The sequence below is a fragment of the Pelmatolapia mariae genome, linkage group LG1, assembly GCF_036321145.2.
Source record: "Pelmatolapia mariae isolate MD_Pm_ZW linkage group LG1, Pm_UMD_F_2, whole genome shotgun sequence".
NCBI classification, from domain to species: Eukaryota; Metazoa; Chordata; class Actinopteri; order Cichliformes; family Cichlidae; genus Pelmatolapia; species Pelmatolapia mariae.
The window spans coordinates 11,402,230-11,414,418 of record NC_086227.1 but is presented as its reverse complement, the minus strand read 5'-3'; positions in this window follow the sequence as shown (position 1 = coordinate 11,414,418).

Sequence of the window (12,189 nt, the reverse complement as noted above, 5' to 3'; positions counted from 1 at the left end):
CTCCTGTACACTGCTTTATGCACGTGTCCCTCCTTAACAGCCTCACATTTAAAATTATGAATATTTGAACGCTGCAGTTGGTGCTCTTTTGTTTGTTGGTGCTGTTGTGGGTTTATACTGATCATAGACTGTATATAAAAGAAGGAGCCTTACTGATGGATCAATGCCTCCACACAAACTTTTGCCTCTGTAAGTAATATGAAGTTCATAGTAGGAAACAAGAGGCATCCTTCATCAATCATTTGTAATAGCACATTTAACAGGCTAATCATTAACATCTGTGTGTGTGTGTGTGTGTGTGTGTGTGTGTGTGTGTGTGTGTGTGTGTGTGTGTGTGTGTGTGTGTGTGTGTGTGTGTGTGTGTGGACGGGTATTAACATCTTCATGGGGACCAAAAATTGGTAGTTTACTATACTTGTGGGGACAAACAGCCCTTGTGGGGACCAAAATCCCGGTCCCCACGAGTTTGAAGGCATTTTTGAGCCTCAAAATGTGGTTTTAGTGTCAGGGTTACAATTAGGTTATGGTTAGGTTTAGGGTAAGGGTCAGGGTTAGGCATTCATTTTTGATGGTTAGGGTTAGGGTAAGGGGCTAGGGAAAGCATTGTGTCAATGAAATGTCCCCACAAGGATATAAATACACACATGTGTGTGTGTGTGTGTGTGTTACAGAGCAAGCTATCGGTTTGAATTTTAAATAAAATCTCATGTTACTGCTCATAGATGTGCATACGTGATTTAGGCAGAATTAGCAGAACTTTATCACAAGAAACTACACTGACATCTAGTGAACAAACAGAACGAGCCCTAAACTCCACCCAGTGTCTGAAATTAAATACAGCCGCTCAGCAAAGAGTGAAAGCAGCATGAATTATTCAGTGTAAAACTCTTACTGATTTCATTTGGCGGACAACGTCTGTATTGACTCATTTTTGCTCCAGAATCACCCAAGAGAGTGCCCAGATTCAGTATAAATCATGGTAGAGCAAAATTCTCCCTGTCTTATAATGACAGTTTTCTGTAATATGGCCGGCACTCACATTACTGTGCAGTCACATTTCTTTCTGAGTAATTCTGGTGTGTGTGTGTGTGTGTGTGTGTGTGTGTGTGTGTGTGTGTGTGTGTGTGTGTGTGTGTGTGTGTGTGTGTGTAATAAGACCAAACTTAATATCTAAGTTCCTGATAGTAAGACTTTTTAGTCAGTATATTTACACACCACACATAAAGTTTATGTTTTAATCAAGTAATATCTCAGATTTTTGTATTTAAAAAGACTTTTTAAGGATTATAGATTAAAATAAATGTTTAAAAAGGCTGCAAGGCTCACTGTGACAGCTTGAAAAGGCAGATGAAACTGATGTAACTGAAGAATTAACTTAAGGAATGAAAAATAGAGAAAGACCTTTACAGATTTAGTTAATTACTTTAAAGCATTTTGCCTTCAGACGAGGCCTCGCCCCAGGTGACTGCAACTACAGCCTAACTTAAAATATACTAGAATTCATGCCATTGAATTACATTTGAAGTTGTCCTGCTGTATGGATCAATGCCATGAACTACCAAAGTGAGCTTGGTATAACATACCTGCTTTGTGCAGCACTCAGTCTTCTGGAGATCTCAAGAGGCACAAAGAGCAGGAGTCGACCACTGTGTCACACCAGCGTGTGTGAGAGTGTGAAGACAGCTGTAGCTGTGGAGTAATGGGAGCAGGTTGAAGCAGATGGCTAGACAAGCTGTAGCCTCATCCATACCTCCAGGGAGCCATATTGTCTGTCCTGAAATGCTCTTCTGTTGACCTCTGACCTGTGCGGTGTGAAGGAGTGGGCTGACTGTGACGTCACGCTGATGTCCTCTGTTACACACGGCAAAATAGTCACACTGCTGGAAGTTTTCCAAGAAAATTACCTCAGTGGAGCATTGAATGCATCTGTGTCCGCTGAAAGCACAAGTCTGTTACAGCTGCTATTTATGAAGTGAGAGGTGCTATATTTTAACTCCAAGACACCACAAATATTTCTTCTCCTCTCCTGGTACGAAATCTCTATGCAGCAGATAATTACAAGAGGCGTGCATCTTATCAAAACAATCTACAGTGAAACAATAAAATGATCTAGTTTGACAATTTTCTTTGAAATGTTGTGCAAATGGAAATTGCAGTGGAGGGAAATATTTACTCATGGTTGCATGGCTAGAGTTAAGCTTTATGTAAAATGCTTATTTACAAGTTTTTTGTGGATTTAGAGCTCTACTTGAGAGCCTAAAATCAGTGCTTCCTCTGTGCCACAACATTTCATAGAGGTGTATTGGAAAACCTCTGATTAAAGCTTCCCTGCCAGTAAGCCACATGATAAACTATGTTTTGATTAACTGAGGTTGGCTGAGACCAAAGACACCCCTCTATGCTCTCAAACAGTTGGATAGCTTCACTATATTTATATATATGTATATGTATATTTTGATTGAGTGCTAAATATTCACACCCAGTCTCTAGAGAGCCATAAATCATAATGAGCAGCACAGCCACCAAGTCAGACTAGATAGATAGATAGATAGATAGATAGATAGATAGATAGACTTGCCATATCTCAGCATGCTGTGCAGTGTGTCTTTAGCAAATCTGAGGAAACTGGATGAGGGGAAGACAAAAAGAAGAAGAAAGAAAAAACTGTCTACAGCAGATGAACAGTATGTGAAAGTCATGTCCTTAAGAAATATGGAAAAAAAATCGACCTAAAACAGGACCTGAGGGATGCATCTGGCCCTTCAGTTGATTATTGTTCACTGAAATGTCATCAGAAATGGTCTCAGTGGAAGGGCGGCTGTCAAGAAGCCAAATTTGTGGTTCAAATCATTGTCATTGTGTACATAGGAGGTCAACAGTGCAACAGTGAGTGTCTACAGTGTAAAACACAGTGGAGGCTCTGTCATCATATATATCTACTTGGCAAAAGCTTCATTTTTTTAGCATGACAAAGTATACAGCCTTGCCATGTAAAGCAAACATGGCTTTCCAAGAAGCCTGGAAAACTATTCTTGAAGAAAGCTGAATAAGAGAGTTCAAACTGTGTCGAAGAATTATGTTAAGCTTATTAGAACTGTACAAACTAAACACCTTTTATATTCTGTTTCTATGTATGTTTGAACATATTTGAATAAATTGCAGCACCAAGTTCCGATTTTACTATCAAAATATATACAAATGAGGTATATATTTAAAAAAAATTCCCCGCTCGCCTCTGTGGGCGGTCAATCCTTCAAGCTCGGGTCCTCTACCAGAGGCCTGGGAGCTTGAGGGTTCTGCGCAGTATCTTAGCTGTTCCTAGGACTGTGCTCTTCTGGACAGAGATCTCCGATGTTGTTCCTGGGATCTGTTGGAGCCACTCACCTAGCTTGGGAGTCACTGCACCTAGTGCTCCGATTACCACTGGGACCACTGTTACCTTCACCCTCCACATCTTCTCGAGCTCTTCTCTGAGCCCTTGGTATTTCTTGAGCTTCTCGTGTTCCTTCTTCCTGATGTTGCTGTCGTTCGGGACCGCTACATCGATCACTACGGCCGTCTTCTTCTGTTTGTCTACCACCACTATGTCCGGTTGGTTAGCCACCACCATTTTGTCTGTCTGTATCTGGAAGTCCCACAGGATCTTAGCTCTCCACCAAATGGGGGCATCTCCCATTTTGACCTCGGGACTTCCAGGTTATACTCGGCACAGATGTTCCTGTACACTATGCCAGCCACTTGGTTATGGCGTTCCATGTATGCCTTGCCTGCTAGCATCTTGCACCCTGCTGTTATGTGCTGGATTGTCTCAGGGGCATCTTTACACTGCCTGCACCTGGGGTCTTGCCTGGTGTGATAGACCCCAGCCTCTATGGATCTTTTGCTCAGAGCTTGTTCTTGTGCTGCCATGATTAGTGCCTCCGTGCTGTCTTTCAGTCCAGCTTTGTCCAGCCACTGGTAGGATTTCTGGATATTAGCCACCTCCTCTATCTGCCGGTGGTACATACCGTGCAGGGGCCTGTCCTTCCATGATGGTTCCTCGCCTTCCTCCTCTTTCTTGGGTTTCTGCTGCCTGAGGTATTCACTGAGCACGCTGTCAGTTGGGGCCATCTTTGTGATGTATTCGTGGATATTCGTTGTCTCATCCTGGACTGTGGTCTTAACACTCACCAGTCGCTGGCCTCCTTCCTTCCCCTTAGCGTACAGCCTCAGGGGGCTGGACTTGGGGTGAAACCCTCCATGCATGGTCAGGAGCGTTCTTGTCTTGATGTCAGTGGCTTCTATCTCCTCCTTTGGCCAACTTATTATACCAGCTGGGTACCTGATCACGGGCAGGGCGTAGGTGTTGTATATCCTGGTGGTGTGGATCAGTGAATCGATGTCTCGTTCACTCTTGGCATACAGCTTGATGTCATCCATGTACAGGAGGTGGCTGACAACTGTTCCATTCCGCAGTCGGTATCCATAGCCAGTCTTGTTAATGATCTCACTGAGGGGGTTCAGGCCTATGCAGAACAGCAGTGGGGACAGAGCATCTCCTTGGTAGATCCCGCACTTGATGGTGACTTGTGCTATGGGCTTGAAATTGGCCTCTAGTGTTGTACGCCACATCCCCATTGAGTTCCTGATGAAGGCTCTTAGGGTCCTGTTGATCTTGTATAGTTCCAGGCATTCCAGGATCCAGCTGTGGGACATTAAGTCATAGGCCTTCTTGTAATCAACCCAGGCAGTGCGCAGGTTGGTCAGTCTGGTCTTGCAGTCTCGGCTGATTGTTCAGTCTACCAGTAGCTGGTGTTTTGCGCCTCAGGTATTCTTGCCCATCCCTTTCTGTGCCCCACTCATGTATTGACTCATGTGCCTGTTCATCTTAGTCACTATGATGCCTGACAGGAGCTGTGGTGCTGAGGCAGGTTATTGGTCAGTAGTTGGATGGGACCGGTCCCTTCTTGGGGTCCTTGGGGATCAGGACCGTCCGGCCTTCGGTTAGCCATTCTGGCTGTCTCTCATCAACTAGCAGCTGGTTCATTTGTGCTGCCAGACGCTCGTGGAGTGCAGTCAGCTTCTTCAGCCAGTAGGCGTGAACCATGTCAGGTCCTGGTGCTGTCCAACTCTTCATATTGGAGACCCTTTCTTGGATGTCTGCCGCTGTGATGGTTACTGGACCCTGTTCAGGGAGGTTGCTGTGGTCTGCCCTCAGATCCACTAGCCACTGAGCATTGCCGTTATGGGTTGCGTCCTTCTCCCATATGCTCTTCCTGTCATGATCCTGGGTCCTTTTGACCCAGCGTTTTGTGTGTTCTATTATTGTGATTTTGGTTCTGTTCCTCCTGTTTAGTGTTTATTCTGTTCTGCCCATCTATTCCTGTGTTAAGTCCGCGTTTCCTAGTCTGTGTCCTTGCATATGTGTTTCCTGTTTTACTTTGAAGGTCTCTGTCTTTTGTCAGCATGTTCTGTTTACGTTTCCCCTGCCTCGTCAGCTGTTATGTCTCCCAGGTGTGCTTCCCTCCTGTTTCCCATCCCCTGATTACTGGTGTGTATTTATAGTGTGTGTTCACCCGTCTTCGTTGCTGGTTCGTCTGTGTTGTTTCCCCTCGGTCTCCCTGCGTGTATTTCCCCGGACCTCCCTGCATCTACGTTTCTGGTTTGTTTTGTTAGTTTGCCCAGTTTAGGTTTTCCTGTTTCACCTTCACCCGCGCCATTGCTGTTTGTATTTTCTTTTGTTAAATAAATACTCATCTGCACCAGAGCTGCCGCATTTTGGGTCCTATCTCCAGTTCCACACGTCTGCCACACCGGACGTGACAGTTCCAGTATTCCTCAGTCTCCAGCCTTGGTGGTGCTCTTCTCATATTGTTCCCCTGCCACTGAGAGTACACCTTGGCTGGTTCTGTGGAGAACAGCTGGTTTATTCTCCTGCCTTCGATCTGTCTGGTGTACCTCTTCAAGCGGCTGGCCAAGTCTGTGAGTCATTGCTTGGCAGTTTCCAAGGCCTCAGGTATGGACAGGTTCCTGTACTTCTTAGGCACCTTCTTCATTGCACCTTTCTGCAACTCCGATAGTTGGCTAACCTCCCTCCATGCTACCTTGATCTTAGCCTCTAGCCTCCTTCTCCATGGAGGATACTGCCCCTTGTGGCTGTTCAACTTGTAGCCAAGCATCTCACTCATCACTGCTGCCATATTGTAGATCAGCTTGTTAGTCTGTTAGTTAATGGTGATTGTAGGTATCGTCTGTAGTGCTGCATTAACTGCATTATCTAGTAGATCTTCTGAGGGTACTTCACGTAGTCTTGGTAACCGGCTACAGGGGATCCAGGTTTCAAGCTTGGCCATGATTTTATCTTTCAGGTCAGTTCCTCTCGCACTCAACGATCCTTCTCCTTGCGCACTTGGGGCTTGGTACCCAATCTCGGGTGGGGGTGATGAAATCTCCCCCCTAACCTGGCGTCCTGGTTCCCCCTTGCCCTAAGGATTTTAGTTCAAGTCCATTTTAACTACTTAACTACTACTCAGCACTTGCAGAGGATGAGAAATGACGATCTGAATCTTCACGGATGGATTAACTGTGAAAACTACCATGGTAGTACATGACATGTACATTTTCATTTCCCTCTCCGCTCTCATCCTTTAGTCTGCTTCTCTCTCTCCACATAAGCATCTGTGCTTCATTAGCTCTTTGGATTCTTTCATTTTCCTCCCAGCAATAACAAATTGAACCCAGCGAGCCGACCGCTGAAAGATCTGGTGTCCCACAAAACGCAGTGTCCATATATTACCACGGCCAGCGTGGTTAACAGTGTCCACCGAGTGACACAGGCCACAATATTTTCAAGCGCACGCATGTGGTGAAGCTAAGAAAAATTGCTTTTCATGTTTACATTTTTTTTCTTTTAGCTTGAGCCAAAAAAAGAGCCAAATGATGAGGCTGCTGTAATTTGCTGAGAGTTCAGAGTCAGAGTTTGGCATTTTGTGGTAAAAAGGCATTTTTTTTCTTTCTAGGACAGAGCTAATTAAAAAGAGTGATACCAGTCTCAATTTTGTACAGCACATGGAAGGTCACTACCAATGGTTAGTTAGTTTAGCTTAGCACAAACGCACTGGTAATGTGTTTTTTAAGGTTGAAAGAAGCCACGTGTAGCTGCAGCTCTAAAGGTCACAAATCAGCTCAGTGTTTCTTGTTGCTATACTTCTTTTTTTTAACTTGTGGTGTAGAATCTCAGTGAACTTGTGAGCTTTAAATAATATATATTATAAATGTTAGTTTTTAGTTCATTTACATAATACATGTTAAAAACATATTGTTCCAATTGTCTAGTTTCCAAAGGATGCTGGTAAGAGTCATCAACCGTTCTCAGAACCATCAATCTGTTCTTAATTGTGTTTCTGTTGCACACCAGATTTTAAATACTTGAAGCTGGAGTTTTGTTTTTTGTTTTTTTGTTTTTCATTCTTTCTTTGTTACAGAAGAAAGCTGGAAAAGTACAAGTCATAAATCTGTAATTCTCCAGCAGTTTTTCTGCTCATACAATGACTGTCCCACATAAAAACTACCTGACCCAGGGGGTGTGAGACTGACAAGCCTGGCCTGCCCATCTGCATTTCGCTGGTACGCGCTGTTAACACCGAGCACAATGCTGAGCTTTATCTCAGGGGGATGTGTGCTGCTCTTGCAGTGGAGCATCCAGTTGTTTTCCTCTCTTTTTTTAAATTTCTGATGTGACGTTGCGATAGAGACTTGGCCTACTTGCACCTCCTCAACAAAACACATTGCCACGCAGGGCACACCTGCAAACTTTGCTGTTCAGGATGTAACTGAGCGGGTTTAGGCCTCTCTTTGGGATGCTGCTTGTTTTAATCAAGCCTTTTCTCACACATGCTGCTGCTTATGAAGCTCCACGTTGTTTAAGTTGGCTGCAGATGTGTTGTGACAGGATATGATGTCATTTGCAAGAGCCAACACTCCCCAAATATGTTTTTCTCTGAGAGCTCGGGGACAGTTTTGAGCTTCCATCATGAAACTATATGTTTCATTCGTAAGTACTTGTTTGCATTGGTTTGCATACATGTTCCTGAGGAGACATTGAGACATGAGGTGAGAGGAAACCTTGGCTGAGGCTCCTGAAATTAATTGCAAATGTTGTGTAGTGTGTACATTGAAGGTTTTTGAAATGAATTAAAACCAAAATACTTGCTGGAATAAATTTGGAGATGCAGGAACACAAGTACAGCTTGAAGACTAAGGCTAAGGCAAGCCTCAAATTCTCAAACACAGATGTCAGCTGTGTTAGAGCACTGAATGTTTTCTTTTATGACCTATGTATTACACTTCATTTTTCAGTATGGTGATCCAAAATATCGAAATCATTGGAAAAATCCCAGGAACAACATAAAATAAAACACAGCAAAAAAGAAGTCTTGAGACATTTATCGATGCCTTTCTTAGAATGTGCATATGTTTTTTTTCTTGTTTTGCTGCAGTTTTATGGAGCTGGTGACTGCTGTGAAAAACAAAGCATTTGCAGGACTCAGAAAATTAAGTACACAAATGCACAGGATTACCTGATATATAAAAACAGGTTTTAGCAGTTTGCGGGTCTGGAGCATTCAGATGTGTGTTAGCATGATGCCACACTTGTTGCAGGAATGAATGTCCAAGCAAAATCACTCCGAGGTTAGAGCATGCAGCACACAGAGAAACACAAACCAACCAAGAGCTACATTTCAGACTCTACAGGCCTCAGTTAGTATGTTAGCTGTTAAAGTTAATGACAGTGCAATTAGAAAAAGACTGAACGAGTACGACTTGTTTGGGAGCGTTCGCGGGAGAGAGAAAAAAGACAGCTTCGGTTTGCAAAGCTGACAAACCACAAACAAACAAACAAACCACAAGATGTCTGTAGCAATATTATTTGGATAGTTGACACTGAAATAGAGATGTTTGGCCAAAATGCAAAACACCATGTCAGGAGAAAATCAAACACAGCACATCAGGATAAGCGTTTCAACTATCACCAACTTTTAAGCACGGTGGTGGAGGGGGGATGATTTGGGCTTGTGTTGCAGCCACAGGACGTGGGCACCTTGCAGTCACTCAGTTGACCATGTTATACCATCTAGTTAAATTTGAGGCCGCCAGCTAAAGCTTGGCCCAAACTGACTCATGCTCACTATGATCCCAAGCACGGCAGAAACTCTACAACAGAATGGCAGGAAAAAAAATAAAGTTAAATTTAAAATAATAAAGGTGTTGCAATGGGCCAGTTAGAGAGCCCAGCCTGATTGAAATGCTCTGTAAGGACCTTAAGAGAGCTGTGCATAAACAAACGCCCACAAACCTTAAAGAACTGAAGCCACGCTGTAAATAAGAATGGAGCAGATTGATTCCACGTCACTGAGAGAGACTGATGAAGTCATACAGAAAGTGCACTGCACAGCTTTTCACTATCATGCGTTCTCATGCTTTTCTTGTGACATTTGTGATTAAAAAACATGCTCAAACTTTATAGATTAATAATTTGCATTGTGATTCACTTCCATACGTGCAGATTTCAGCTCTTCATCTTATTCCAGATCATAAACAAACACAGCTTTTTTTTTTTTTGGCTGTATTTCACACACCAAAACTGTAACACAGATATTAACTGTACTCATAGATACCCAGTGTTGCAGTAATAGTGTTTCATTTACTTCTGCTTTTCTCTGAAGTGCTCACCTGTTATTCCCTTGATCCAGACGGTCCTGTTTTCCTTCATTTACGACCCTATTGCAACCAGCCAAAATGTTATCAGCACCTCATTTACACAAAGTGTCATTTTCACAGCTGCTATTTCATTTTATTGGAGCTAGTTCATTATAACTGCTTTATCAGTTTTACCGCACTGCCAGCCTAACTGCTGTTTGTCAGTATTGTTTGCAGTGTTTCACGTGCGCTTCCAAATGCCAGCTGCTGCTATTGTTATTACTGGATGTGTTTAGCTCACTTTGCATAGTCAGGTGCACAAGCCGGGGTCCAGCAGGTGAGATATGGCCTGGAATAAGTGGAGATTATCAATAAACCCATCGCGGATTTACAGCACAGTAAAACCACAAACACTAAGAAGCTTTGTTTTAGGCCACAGAAAGCAGGGCGTCGTTTGCCAAAAGAACAAACAGCATGTTACTGGATTTTGTAGGATTTAAATTGATCCATTTCTGTTTAGGTTATTTGGTATGTAATAAGTTCATATTCCTTGAAACTATGACAAATAGTCCTGGCATACTACACCAGGCCCAGAGTACCGGGAGATGACAACAGACAGAGAGCCGAGCTGTTTCCCTGTAAACACTCTTGGAGTGGACTTGACAAATTGGCCATTTAGAAGCAAATCTGTCTAAACGAATGTGTGTTTCTTACCCTGGGCACTTTGTCTCTCTAATGCAGTGTGCTGCCAGGGCAGAGAATGCCCCAGCTTTGTGGCATTTTATGAGGACAATAGTAAACCTCGATGGCTCGTCTGACTGGTTACTCCGGATGAAATACGCCTGTGGGCTGTAGATGCGCACAGAATGCCAACGGAAGGAGAGAGGAGGGTGAAAACAGTCTGAGCAGTGTGAATTTAAGAGGAGCGCAGGGCAGCCAGCCAGAGGAATTGAATGCTCTTTGTTCTGCCACATGGTTACCGATGAGTATTCCTAACTATAATCTACGTGGCGGACTGATTTGGTGATGACTCTTCATTACAAAATTTCCGAAAGCCAACAGATGAAACTATGCTTACACATCCAGCTTGTATTTAATCCTGACTTTACACAAGCTTTAGCTGTTTCGGTATAAAGGATCTAATACAAAACGGGACAATGATCTTTTAATTGATACACACTCCCTCTTTCTAAAATCCAAATGACACGTTTGTGTGTCCCACCCCATCTCTAGGTATAGGCTGTGAAACTCTTTAATCCTGAATCTAAACTCGCTTTAGCTGTGTCAGGAGGGAAGTATGTAAAACAGAACAATGCAGGGATCTTTTAATTGATCCACACTCCCTCCTTCTGAAATCTAAAAGAAATGGGTGCATGCCCTTCCTGTGCGTCTTCCTAATTTCAACTACAATATGAGCTCACAGCTTACAAGTTACCCACCCATCCTGCATCGGGATGTCCATGGAAATATTGTGGGACATTTCTGATGTTTCTAAAAATTACAGCCATTTTATTTATTTTGAGCTAGTGAAGTGAAAAAGTCTTCACTATTGTTCTCATTTCCAGCTCCTTGTCTTTTCTATTTTTACTTGATTAGAGTAGCTGTGCATGATTCGCAGTTCAAACTGACCTCTCTTCATCTTATACCGGACCCTGGTGCAGGTCCTCAAATTCCCTTGTCTGAAACAAGCTGTTTTGCGTGCTCTGCCTTTAAGCTAACGTTCTTCTGATTGGTTGCCCCTTACAAACAGAAGGTTTAAAGAGCAGATGGCCGGGACTTATTTGCTGACAGCCAGAGCTGTTTGTCTGAGATGTCATTAGTAATATCTTCTCTCACTGACAACACAGGAAGCCAAAAATTGTTTTGTCGCATGCAAAGCAGTCTGAAGTCTGAGTATTTGGCTCATTACACGTCTACTGACGTTGTGATTTGAAACTGAAGCTCGTGTTTACCATTGTAACAGTGTATGTATGATAGAAGATAAGGAAAAAACACATTAAAGCCACTTTTTTTTTTTCAATTAGAATACAGTCTTAATATTTTGCCAATTATGTTTTCTGCTTAGTTTTTCTTAAAGTCTGCTTGGCCTTTAACTGCTGAATGTAACAACCTGGATATTGTGCTTTGTTCCACTTTGAGTACTAAATTACTGCTGTTAGCGCACTTCTTTAAGATACTGATTCATGTCATCATCCATTACCAAGGAACACTCCACTAAAGAGCCAAATAGGAACATTTAAAACTTAAGGTACTCAAAAGCAGATAAAAATTCGGGTGCCAGATTTTATGATACCCTGCGTATAGTGCTTGCAACACTTCGGCAATCAATAACACAGAAGGTTAATATAAAAATCTAGAAATCACACATTTAAGCTTCAGTAAATCTGCAAATGTAATTTCCTCAGTGATGTGACCGCCTGTAAACCAACGTGCAGTTAACTTTTCTGACATAAAATGACTTAAATGTCAACAGAAAGAAAATTAAAAATAATAAATAATTGTACCACTGTG